We start from the raw sequence: 11,923 nt of genomic DNA, 5'->3' as shown, positions 1-11,923 counted from the left end.
ATGGGCTTAGGTGCTCTGTGGCATGTGGGATCTTCTCAGACCAGCTATTGAACTGGTGTCCCTTGCATAGCGAGGTGGATTCTTAACCACTGAGTCATGAAGAAAGCCCCCCATATGAATTTTAGCATCAGTTTATCAATTTCTACAAAGAAGTCCAGTGGGATTCTGACAGGAATTGTATTGCTTCTCTAGCTAAATTTGGAGAATATTGCCAGCTTGAAATATTAAGTCTTATGATAATGAACATGGGATGTTTACCATTTATTTAGACTCTTTCATATTTCTTTCAATATTGTTTTGTAGTTTTCAGAGTACAAGTTTGCATGTCTTTTGTTAAACTTATTTTTCAGTATTTTATTCTTTTGATGCTATTGCAATTGAATTATTTTCTCAATTTCCTTTTAGATTGTTCATTGCAAATACCATTGACATTGTTCTTTTTTTTTTTTTCCTCTGTGTTCTTTGATTCATGGGGTCGCAAAGAGTCGGACACGACTGAGCGACAGAACTGACTGAACTGAATGATAGATCCCTTCTAAAGGAGTCATTGGGCCTAGATCTCAAAGGCCCTTGCTGAATCATCTAACTTCGGAGAAAACAAAACAGAACTTTAGGTCCTGCCCTGATGTTCCCAGCCAGTTGCATCTACCTGGGACTTATTACCCCCTATCCAGAAACCTTCCACCCCCTACATCTGCCTGGGACTTATCACCCCCTGCCCAGAGGACTTATCATTCCCTGCCCAAAACCTCCCACTCCCTGTTCAACTACAAATGCCATCTCAACTAAAGAATACCCAAAACATCCCGCCTAACTAACGTTTCCCTTATCGCTTCCACAAACCTCCCTTTAAATATGAAGTCTCCCTGATCCCTCTCGTGTTCAGCCTGGTTGTTAGGCAGACTGTTACCCCTCCTTGCCTGAATAAAGGTAACCTACTTCCATTGAGCTGGTCTCTCCTTCTTTTCTGCCTTGGCCTGAACGACACTTTACACCTTCATGTATGCTAATTCTTTATTTTGCAGTTCATATCTGTTGTTGAACATCTCTAGTGAAATTTTCATTTCCACTATTATACTTTCAACTCTAGAATGTCCATTTAATTACTTTTAAAAATAATGTCTTTCTCCTTACTAATATTCTCTAGTCAATGCAACATTGTCATAATATTTTACCTCTTTAATCATGGTTTTCTTTAGTTCTTTGAACATATTTTTGATGGCTACTTTGAATACTGTGTCTATTAAATCTAACAGTTGATTATCTCACAGGCAATTTATTCTGCTTTTTTCCTCAGTGTATGTGTTGTATTTCTCTGTTTCTTTGGACATCTTTGCAGTTTTGTTGGAAACCAAATATTGTAGGTAATATTGTAGCCACTCAGCACTCCTTCTCCCCTGTTTCTTTTCATTGCTGCTTGCTAATTGACTGGCTTGATTATTTGGTGAATTTTATTTTCCCTATGCACAGTGTTAAGCCTCTGATTATGCTTCTTGGGGGCTGAAGCCATGTATATGTCTGCTGTCATCTTGGGCTAATAGAGATTTTGGCAGAGCTTTCTTTGACTATCGTTTTCTCTGTCCACAACCATTAAACTCCATTAACTACAGATTGATTACTGTGTGGTTTAAAAAAATTGGTCTACAGATGAAACTATCCAAATTGTCTCTTTTGAAGAAATAATTTGTGATTTGTTCTGTCCCTACATGTCTCCGGTTGTGCCTTTCCTTGGTTCTCTGGGACAACTAGCTGGTTTACAGTTCAGGCTATAAATCGAAGAATCTCCAATCTCTTCCCAATTGCCTTTAACTGCAGTTTCACTGTTCTTGAGAACGTCCTTAGGCTTGAACTTCTCTACATTGTATTCCAAGTGAAGTCAGTTCTTTTGGAAAGAGATTAGGATCTATCTACTTTGTGGCCTGCTTCTTTCCGCAAGCAAAATATCTGAGGTGGTTCTGGACCTGAGGGTGGGGATAATGAACTTTTCACCCTGAGTGATACCACCACTTTTTAGTTGAACTCCTGGTGCAGGTAGGAGCAGTAGTCCCAGCCTTCTCAGCTTGCCTCTCCTGCATGGACCTTAGGGCAAGGACTGTTGGGGCTCCACTATTCTCAAAGGCAACATACCCAACATAAAGGCTTCGTACCACCAATAGAGGGTGAGTGGAGGAAGAGAGCCCCCACCTCTCTGACATTTGCCTGGAACTTAGCCCAACCAACAGGTAGCTGCAGGCAGAATGAAAAGTGCCAACATTCTGCTCCTCCTGGGAAGATAGCCCTTTAACCAGGAGCCAAGAGAAAGGGAGCCCTGTTTTTCTGTCTGTGCCAGTCTGGAGCAGAGTTTCCGTCTCATGATTTCAGAGGGAGAAGAGAGTATGTCTCAGTTGAAATGCCAGACTTGCTATTATTATCAAACTTTGATAGATTTTCAGTAAATTTCATTTGCTGTGTTTCCTTGGGACCATTTCCAGAGACTTTAAATTGTTGTTTTTGTTTTTATATAATCTTCACCAGTTTCATTGGAGAGCAAGTCAACGGAACTTGTCATGTTGTCATGCTGCCCTTTACTATTTTTAAACCATCCAAAAATCAGGAGTGGGTCTAAGGTTCTGTCAAATGTATTGTTGGCCCAATCAATGTGATTTTTTGTGAAGAAGATTTTGCAATGAAATTAAGAATTAGAATGTATTTCTTTCTTGTTTTTTCTTCTAGTATACATGTATTCTTCTGGCATCTTTTAGCATGTCATAATTTATTGCTTTATTCAATTTGCTTTTTTCTTGAACAGTTTGCATCTATAAGGGGAAATGTCACCACTGGTGCATGTGTATGTGTATACTCTAATCACAATTGGGGAATAAAAACGATTTTTCCTTTTATAGTAGTATGCTGTTATTTTCTTCTTGGGGAATGAAATTGGTAGTTAGGTTACTATTTGCTATTTGAAAGTTTAGAGAAGTTTTGATCTGAACGAGCTTATCCAGTCATGTGTGTGTGATGTGTGAACAATTTTTGAACATATTTAGTTACTAGATATTAAAATTTCCTGTTCCTTATTGTGACTATTCTGATATTTTACATTTTTAGGAATGAAAACATGGGAAAATATTAATAGTATATAAGCCTTGCAGATCTGAATTTGAATTCCAGCTGCATGTCCTAGTAGCTGGGTGATCTTGGATACATAGCTTCATCTCTCAAAGCTTCAGTTTTTGTCCTTAAAAGGAGGACAAATATTTATCTCTTGGGGTTATCGCAGTGACAAAAAGAAGGAATGCACATAAAACATTCAGTGCTATGATTGGGTGCTTACTTACTGATCAGTATTCAGTAAGTGATAATTCTTTTGCTTTTGAGAAAATCATTTCACATCGAATTTAAAATAATTAACATTTAACTGTGCAAAATGTTTGCTGATAATTTTTTTTCTTATCCTGGATGCTCTATTTCCTGCCTCATTTCTAACTTTATTAGTTTTCAAATTAGATTTGCTGTTTGTTGGCCATTTGTTAGTGTTTTCCAACAAGTTGGCTTTGGCTATATAAATCACTTCTTTACACTTCATTTACTATTAAACTAAGTTATTGTTCATTTTATCACATTTATGACTTCCTATCCTCTCTTTTTTACTCTTTTCCTCATTTTATATAATAGGTGAGAAGTTAGCTGATTTTCCTTTATTTTTTAAAGAATAAAGACAAGTAAAGTTATGAACTCTCTCTACATATTGGTTTGACCATTTCCCATAGATTTTGATTCATAATTATTATTCTCTTTATATTATGCAGCTGGATTCTGAGGACATGATTAGAACTAGACACTCAAGGATGGACTAGAAATTGGGTCTAGTTAGAGAGGCTGTCACAACTGTGAGCTGAAAGGCCTTAGCCAACTATCTAGACTGGGGATATTGTTGGGTGGCAGAATATCTGGAGCTTAGTAATAAAATCATCCAACACCAGCTGAATGCCAATTATGTGCTGAACACTTCTCCTCATAACAGTTTTGCATATCTAGCTCCTTAATTATCACATGTGTTGTGACACTTATTTCATTTCTTCCTTTCTGCAATTGAAGCTACTGAAGTAGTCAAATGACTTGCCCAAGAGCACAGAGCAAGTATAATTCATTCGTTAGGAATCCTGATTAGACATTCTCTGCACTGCTATGTCCTGTCACTCCATTATAAATCTCTCACAGGTTTATTCTTAAGCCAAGTCTTATTCTCCACACTGTCAATAGTGAGCATTGTTATCTTTTAATTTACTTTGTGGTGACAGAAATGGGTTGTGTTTACTTTGCAGTGTTACTTAAGATGAGTTACCCTAAGAGAAGACAAAGGTGTCAATGGGAAGAGTTTTCAAATATAAGAGAAAGCTTACATGTGGAAGAGCTCACTGATCTATTTCACAAGACCCCATAAGACCATGCTAAGTAGAACAAGGTGTAAAACACTAATTGCATGATAGCTCCAGTTAATTAAATAACTGCTATGTGCCAACCATTGTGCTATAAGAATATTACATGCATTATTTCAATTAGTTCTTATCGCAGTCCCAAGAGGTAGGTGTTATTATTACTATTCCTTATTTATAGATTTATAGAGTCTTCCTTATTAGAGATTTCTTATTTATAGATTGGGATATTACCCCTCCAAAGTATTAAGAAATTCATCCCAAGTTGCAGAACCAGGAAGTGACACAACTAGCAATTAGATTCAGGTTATCTGCCTCCAAAATCTTAAACCTTATCTCTTTTGCTTAATTGTCTCTCCTGGAAGCTATAAGAAGGCAGAATAATAATCAATATAAAGGAAAATATTAATAATGTGCTACTTCAGGGGGTGATGGAGCTTTCATTTCTAGAAAGATCCAAGCAGAGGCCTTGTGATCCTCTGTCCACAAAAATAAGAGGGAATCTGCTACCTACAGGCCGTAATGGTACTGACTGTGAAAAATACTCTACAATAATTGTAGGAAATAGGATAGTATGTGGTAGAACAATTAGACTGTCTTGTGAGGTAGTGAGTCAGATGGGGTAAATGCAAAAGCATAGAAATAGAGTCTAAGTTTGGATGGATAATTTAATTCAATGGCCTGTTAATTTTTTCTGAAATCGAATATCTTAACCATTGATTCTGATTTTGCCCGAAAGAGAAGTTAGAACAGCAGTTTTCAGGTTTTTGAGTATGTGGCTTACATTCAAACACTAGAAATGTAGAGCTCCCCTCAAGGGATCAGGAGATTCAAAAGAGGGCTAAACAAGTCAACAGTAATTGCAATATAAATACTAATCCCACATACCAGTGCCTCAGAGAGTCTGTAGAAGCATCCTGTTTGCGCTGTGTAACTTTATCACCCATCACCATTAGGGAGCTCCTAGGGGACAGCCTTTTGTTGCTCTCTCCCGCTCCTCTTATACACACAGCCATGTGCCAGCATACATGCATCCTTTCTTAGATACTAGCTGGATACCAAACTGTATCAATTATTCAAAACAAATTCTACCAACTCTACACTATTTCAAAAAACTATTCAACTCATTGTTATACCTGACAAACAGCCATAACAGTGTGAACCAACAGGTAAAGTAAAATTAAGTTTACACATTGAGTAACTGTAGGAGCGCACCTGTGATGAAACCATAGAATAATTGCTATATGATGAGCATGATAGAAACGGTTGTTTTTTGATTACTAATGTTGCATGGGACACAAACTGGTGGTTGAATTAAGCCTTTTACCATTACTGCCCATGATTTAGGTGTCAACAGTAAATCATGAACATATCCTAATTCAAAGGGAAGATCTGCCCCTTATTTTATTGTGGGCTGCAGGAGCCTCTTATCTGAAGTCTTCAGAAGACAAGGCAAAATCTGGCTGTGACTCAGTGGATACTGAGGCCCAAGGCAAACAAACTCCATGAACCCCTAAAGCCTCATTCTCTTCCGTTGACTTATTGATGTGCAATCTAGGCAAGTCACTAAACTTTTATGAGCCTTGATTTCTTTACCCGTAAAATGGTGATATTGATAATGTTTTCTCTGTAAGATTGTACTGTGAAGGCAAAATGAAGTAAAGATCATTAAAGATCTTTATAAACTGTAAAGTGCCATGAAGGAAAAATAGTAATTATTATTTTTAAAGTGATGTTCTAACAGAGCCTGGACTATAGCCAAAAGCAGGCTGACTCAGAAGCAGGTTTGTAGGGGAGCTGGAAGCCTGCTGGGGCATTGCTAAGGAAACCAGCAGAGAAATACATCACTGAGCCCCATCCTTATCTGCCCACTGCATAGTATCTACCAAGAGCACAAACAGTGCAAGGGACTGGTCATGGATAATTTGGGGAAAAAACACACATCAGATTCCATTTAAGGAAGGAGAGAAAGTGGGAGCAGGCTCCAAAGAAGGAAACTATTTCTTTTGGTTACAAAGAGGAAAGCACTTCCTGAACATTTCTAATCGAATGTATAATGCCATCTGGAAGGCAGAGGGAGAAAGCTGGCTCTTAGGTTTCCTTTCAGAAGGGGAAGCCTTTGTCCCTGGCATCATTTGGATATTTGTAAGTAGATGAAGGTTAGTAGCATAAGCCCTGGGAGTCCCTGGGCTCAGCTGATGGGTTCCATTGTCAGCTTCTTTGTTGAGTATAACAAGTTGTGTAAAAATGAATCTTGTGACCCTGGGAATGAAAACTGTGAAAAGTTCTCAATGTGTCCCTTTGAATCTCTGCAACGTCTCTCATATGATCCTCTTCTTTGCCATGAATACTTCTGCCACATTCATGATTTCCATGATGTATTATTTTCCTTGCTCACTTTATACCTGAGAGGAAAATACCTAATAAATATTCCAAATTCAACTTTCCTTAGTGGAACTCCATATTGTCCATTCTCACCCTCAAGAGTGTTTCTCCCCAGCATTTGAATTTCAGCCACTATTGAGCCACTTAAGTAACAAAAGGTTATTTTGATCCTTGTCATTCTCTTACCTAGTATAATATCAAAAAAACCTACTGATTGTATCTTCCTGGGACTTTCCAAATTCAGACCTTCAGAATGTCATGCCTGGACCATGGATTTGGGTCTCCCGTCTATTTTTCAGTCACTTTAATACCTCTTCGTGAAAAGGCTAAACCTGCCTTTCCAAAAGGTAGACCAATGTGTGCTTTTTCCTAACTTAAAAGTATTTGATGACTCCCTGTTACAGAAGTACACACTCTTTTCTATGGCATTTGAATGAGTTCCTTTTAGGGGCAATACTGGGAACTATATGAACAAACAAACAACTGTAGTATCAAGTGGGGCTTAATGCAGTGTGGTCTTGAGCTAAACTCTTGTTATGATCAAGATTCTTCTATAGACAAGAAATTGTTCTAGGGAATACAGAGAAGCATGGATATGTAATCCAAATTGTTTTTAAAATTGTGCTTTCTGAAAATTCCATTGGTCATTAGCAGCTGTGTAGGTCCCTGAATCACTTTTGGCCTGGATAACTAGGACTAACAGAGACGTGATAAATGAGGGAGGTGTTAAATAAACAGACTAGAAAGTCTTTTCCATTACAGGTTTGTAGGCATGAAAACTGAACTTGGGAACATCATTATTGAGAATAAGTGAGTGGGGTTTATTGAAGAAAGCCACTTACGGCTTGTTTTTAACAATGGATCACACTCAAAATTTATATGTATATTGTTTAGTTGCCTATATATTCTTATTTTAATCACTGTCTCTGGTTTATGGCTTAAAAAGATTTAGATAACAAAATATCTATTCCTCTTAGAAACTTTTTTGGTGAGGCACCTTTTTCTAACCACTCTTCCATTTAGAGACTGACCTGGAAACTACTTTGTAGGGCCTCCTGGATGAGGGACAGTTCAGATAGACACATGGAGAGAAGAAATGGGAACTGCAATAGCTGATCCTGTTTAAGAATAATCAAAAGCGGACAATATATACTCACATATGCTTAAAATATTCAACTGGATTACACATGGAGTGATGAACAGTGGTTCCTTCTGCAACTGGGTGATGCATTTTTACTTTGTATTTTACACCTTATAGGATTTGCTTAACCATGAAAAACATTTATATTATTATAGATATGCAGAAGACACCACTCTTATGGCAGAAAGCAAAGAAGAACTGAAGAGCCTCTTGATGAAAATGAAAGAGGAGAGTGAAAAGAGGGCTTAAAACTCAACATTCAGAAAACTAAGATCATGGCATCTGGTCCCATCACATCACTTCATGGCAAATAGATGGGGAAACAATGGAAAGAGTGACAGACTATTTTTTTAGGCTCCCAAATCACTGCAGATGGTGATAGCAGCCATGAAATTAAAAGATGCTTCTTGGAAGAAAAGTTATGACCAACCTAGACAGCTTATTAAGAAGCAGAGACATTACTTTGCCAACAAAGGTCCATCTAGTCAAAGCTATGGTTCTTTTCAGTAGTCATGTATGGATGTGAGAATTGGACTATAAAGAAAGCTGAGCGCTGAAGAATTGATGCCTTTGAACTGTGGTGTTGGAGAAGACTCTTAAGAGTCCATTGGACAGCAAGGAGACACAACCAGTCCATCCTAAAGGAAATCAGTCCTGAATATTCATTGGAAGGACTGATGCTGAAGCTGAAACTCCAATACTGTGGGCACCTGGTGCGAAAAACTGACTCATCTGAAAAGACCCTGATGCTGGGAAAGATTGAGGGCAGGAGGAGAAGGGGATGACAGAGGATGATATGGTTGGATGGCATCACTGACCCAATGGGCATCAGTTCAGTTCAGTTCAGTTGCTCAGTTATGTCCGACTCTCTGCGACCTCATGAACCACAGCACGCCAGGCCTCCCTGTCCATCACCAACTCCCAGAGTCCACACAAACCCATGTCCATTGAGTTGGTGATGCCATCCAACCATCTCATCCTCTGTCATCCCCTTCCCCTCCTGCCCTCAATCTTTCCCAGCATCAGGGTCTTTTCAAAGGAGTCAGCTCTTCACATCAGGTAGCCAAAGTATTGGAGTTTCAGCTTCAACATCAGTCCTTCCAATGAACACCCAGGACAGATCTCCTTTAGGATGGACTGGTTGGATCTCCTTGCAGTCCAAGGGGCTCTCAAGAGTCTTTTCCAACACCACAGTTCAAAAGCATCAATTCTTTGGCACTCAGCTTTCTTTATAGTCCAACTCTCACATCCATACATGACCACTGGAAAAACCATAGCCTTGACTAGATGGACTTTGTTGACAAAGTAATGTCTCTGCTTTTTAATATGCTGTCTATGCTGGTCATAACTTTCCTTCCAAGGAGTAAGTGTCTTTTAATTTCATGGCTTCAATCACCATCTGCAGTGATTTTGGAACCCAAAAAATAAAGTCTGCCAATGTTTCCACTGTTTCCCCATCTATTTGCCATGAAGTGATGGGACCAGATGCCATGATCTTAGTTTTCTGAATGTTGAGCTTTAAGCCAACTTTTTCACTCTCCTCTTTCACTTTCATCAAGAGGTTCATCAGTTATTCACTTTCTGCCATAAGGGTGGTGTCATCTGCATATCTGAGGTTATTGATATTTCTCCCAGCAATCTTGATTTCAGCTTGTGCTTCCTCCAGCCCAGCATTTCTCATGATGTAGTCTGCATACAAGTTAAATAAGCAGGGTGACAATATACAGCCTTGACGTACTCCTGTTCCTATTTGGAACCAGTCTGTTGTTCCATGTCCAGTTGTAACTGTTGCATCCTGACCTGTATACCGGTTTCTCAAGAGTCAGGTCAGGTGGTCTGGTATTCCCATGTCTTTCAGAATTTTCCACAGTTTATTGTGATCCACACAGTCAAAGGCTTTGGCATAGTCAATAAAGCAGAAATAGATGTTTTTCTGGAATTCTTTTGCTTTTTTGATGATCCAGCTGCTGCTTCTGATGCTAAGTCACTTCAGTTGTGTCTGACTCTGTGCCACCCCATAGACGGCAGTCCACCAGGCTCCCCCATCCCTGGGATTCTCCAGGCAGGAACATGGAGTGGGTTGCTATTTCCTTCTCCAATGCATGAAAGTGAAAAGTGAAAGTGAAATCACTCAGTCGTGTCCAACTCTTAGTGACCCCATGGACTGCAGCCTACCAGGCTCCTCCATCCATGGAATTTTCCAGGCAAGAGTACTAGAGTGGGTTGCAATTGCCTTTTCCGATGATCCAGCAGTGTTGGCAATTTGATCTCTGATTCCTCTGCCTTTTCTAAAACCAGCTTGAACATCTGGAAGTTCACGGTTCACGTATTGCTGCAGCCTGGCTTGGAAAATTTTGAACATTACTTTGCTAGTGTGTGAGATGAGTGCAATTGTGCAGTAGTTTGAACATTCTTTGGCATTGCCTTTCTTTGGGATTGGAATGAAAATTGACCTTTTCCAGTCCTGTGGCCCCTGCTGAGTTTTCCAAATTTGCTGGCATATTGAGTGCAGCACTTTCACAGCATTTTCTTTCAGGATTTGAAATAGCTCAACTGGAATTCCATCACCTCCACTAACTTTGTTCGTAGTGATATTTTCTAAGGCCCACTTGACTTCACATTCCAGGATGTCTGGCTCTAGGTGAGTGATTATGCCATCGGATTATCTGGGTCATGAAGATCTTTTTGTACAGTTCTTCTGTACAATTCAATGGGCATGAGTTTGAGTAAACTCCAGTAGTTGGTGATGAACAGGGAGGCCTGGTGTGCTGCTCTCCATGGGGTCGCAAAGAGTCAGACACAACTGAGCGACTGAAGTGAACTGACTAATATCATTACTATGAAAAGGATACAAAATTTATTGCAAATTGAAAAAAATAAGTGAAAATGTTGTATATTAAATAATTCCATTCTTGTGAACAAATATATCTATGTGCATATATTTTCCACAGTCTTTATTTATATGTATATTAGTACTTAATCTTGTATGTATGTATGTATACATACATACATATATTTGAATCAAATGAAATCTGACTCTGGGTCTCCATTTTGTCAGGAGGACAAGATATTCAGTCCTCATGATTTTCAGGGTGTTTTGATGTCTTCTTAGAGTCACATGCAAATTACCTGGTCCCACTCTCCTATTGTGGTCACTGATATCTATTTTGTCCACGTTTGCATGGGTCCTTGATTGGGCAATAATTCATTTTACATGCCAAGCTTGGAGGAAAATCTTTACTGAGACTAGACTTTCCCTCTGAGAAAACCCTCTGAGGTCCTGGTCTTTCCTTGAGAGTGGCCCTGGAAATTGTAGCCTAAGTTCCTATTGCTTTTGGAACGCAAAGATCTGTGTCCTCTTGCCTGTCTTGATGATTGTCCTATCTCTAGTACTCCTAATTTTAGCACAAATCACTCCATAAGTTCAAGGTCCAGAAGCAGGCTTTATTTGTAGGCATCTTTTTTTGGCTCTAAGTCAAAGAGACACAAAAGGCCTGGAAATCTTGGAATACTTCTTAGAGTTTTATGTGTGTACTTGTATAAGGATTTATGCATATCCATTTGTCTAAATGCACATGTATGGGCTTCCCTGGTGGCTTAGTGGTCAAAAATCCGCCTGCCAGTGCAGGAGATGTGGGTTCTATCTCTGGGTCAGGAAGATCCCCTGGGGAAGGAAATGGCAACTCACTCCAATATTCTTGCCTGGGAAACCCAATGGGTAGAGGGGCCTGGTGAGCTACAGTCCATGGGGTTGCAAAACAGTTGAACATGACTAAGCAACTAAACAACAAGAACAACATCCATTTACACCGATGCATATGTATGTGAGGGGGTTGGTCAAAATAGAGTGAGAGTGAAACACAATTTACTATTTTAATAAGTCATTTTGCCACACTCACTTTATAGATAAGGAAACAGATTCTGAGAGATGAAGCAACTCATACAAGTTTAAGCACTAATAAGTGGCGTGATAATTTTAAAT

General features: G+C 39.1%; 1 protein-coding gene across 5 annotated transcripts in view; it reads left to right on the top strand.

Annotated features, from left to right (window-relative positions):
• Positions 1 to 878: 878 nt before the first annotated feature.
• Positions 879 to 11,923, top strand: part of HTR4 (5-hydroxytryptamine receptor 4) — a 266,563-nt gene continuing 255,518 nt past the window's right edge. For all 5 annotated transcript variants that reach the window (XR_009600875.1, XM_060416587.1, XM_060416585.1 and 2 more), the window contains exon 1: positions 879 to 930. The gene's annotated coding sequence lies outside the window, so the exon portion shown is untranslated. The remainder of the gene's footprint in view (positions 931 to 11,923) is intronic.

Source organism: Ovis aries, chromosome 5 (genome assembly GCF_016772045.2).
Source record: "Ovis aries strain OAR_USU_Benz2616 breed Rambouillet chromosome 5, ARS-UI_Ramb_v3.0, whole genome shotgun sequence".
NCBI lineage: Eukaryota > Metazoa > Chordata > Mammalia > Artiodactyla > Bovidae > Ovis > Ovis aries.
This window is presented reverse-complemented; position numbering and strand designations above follow the sequence as displayed.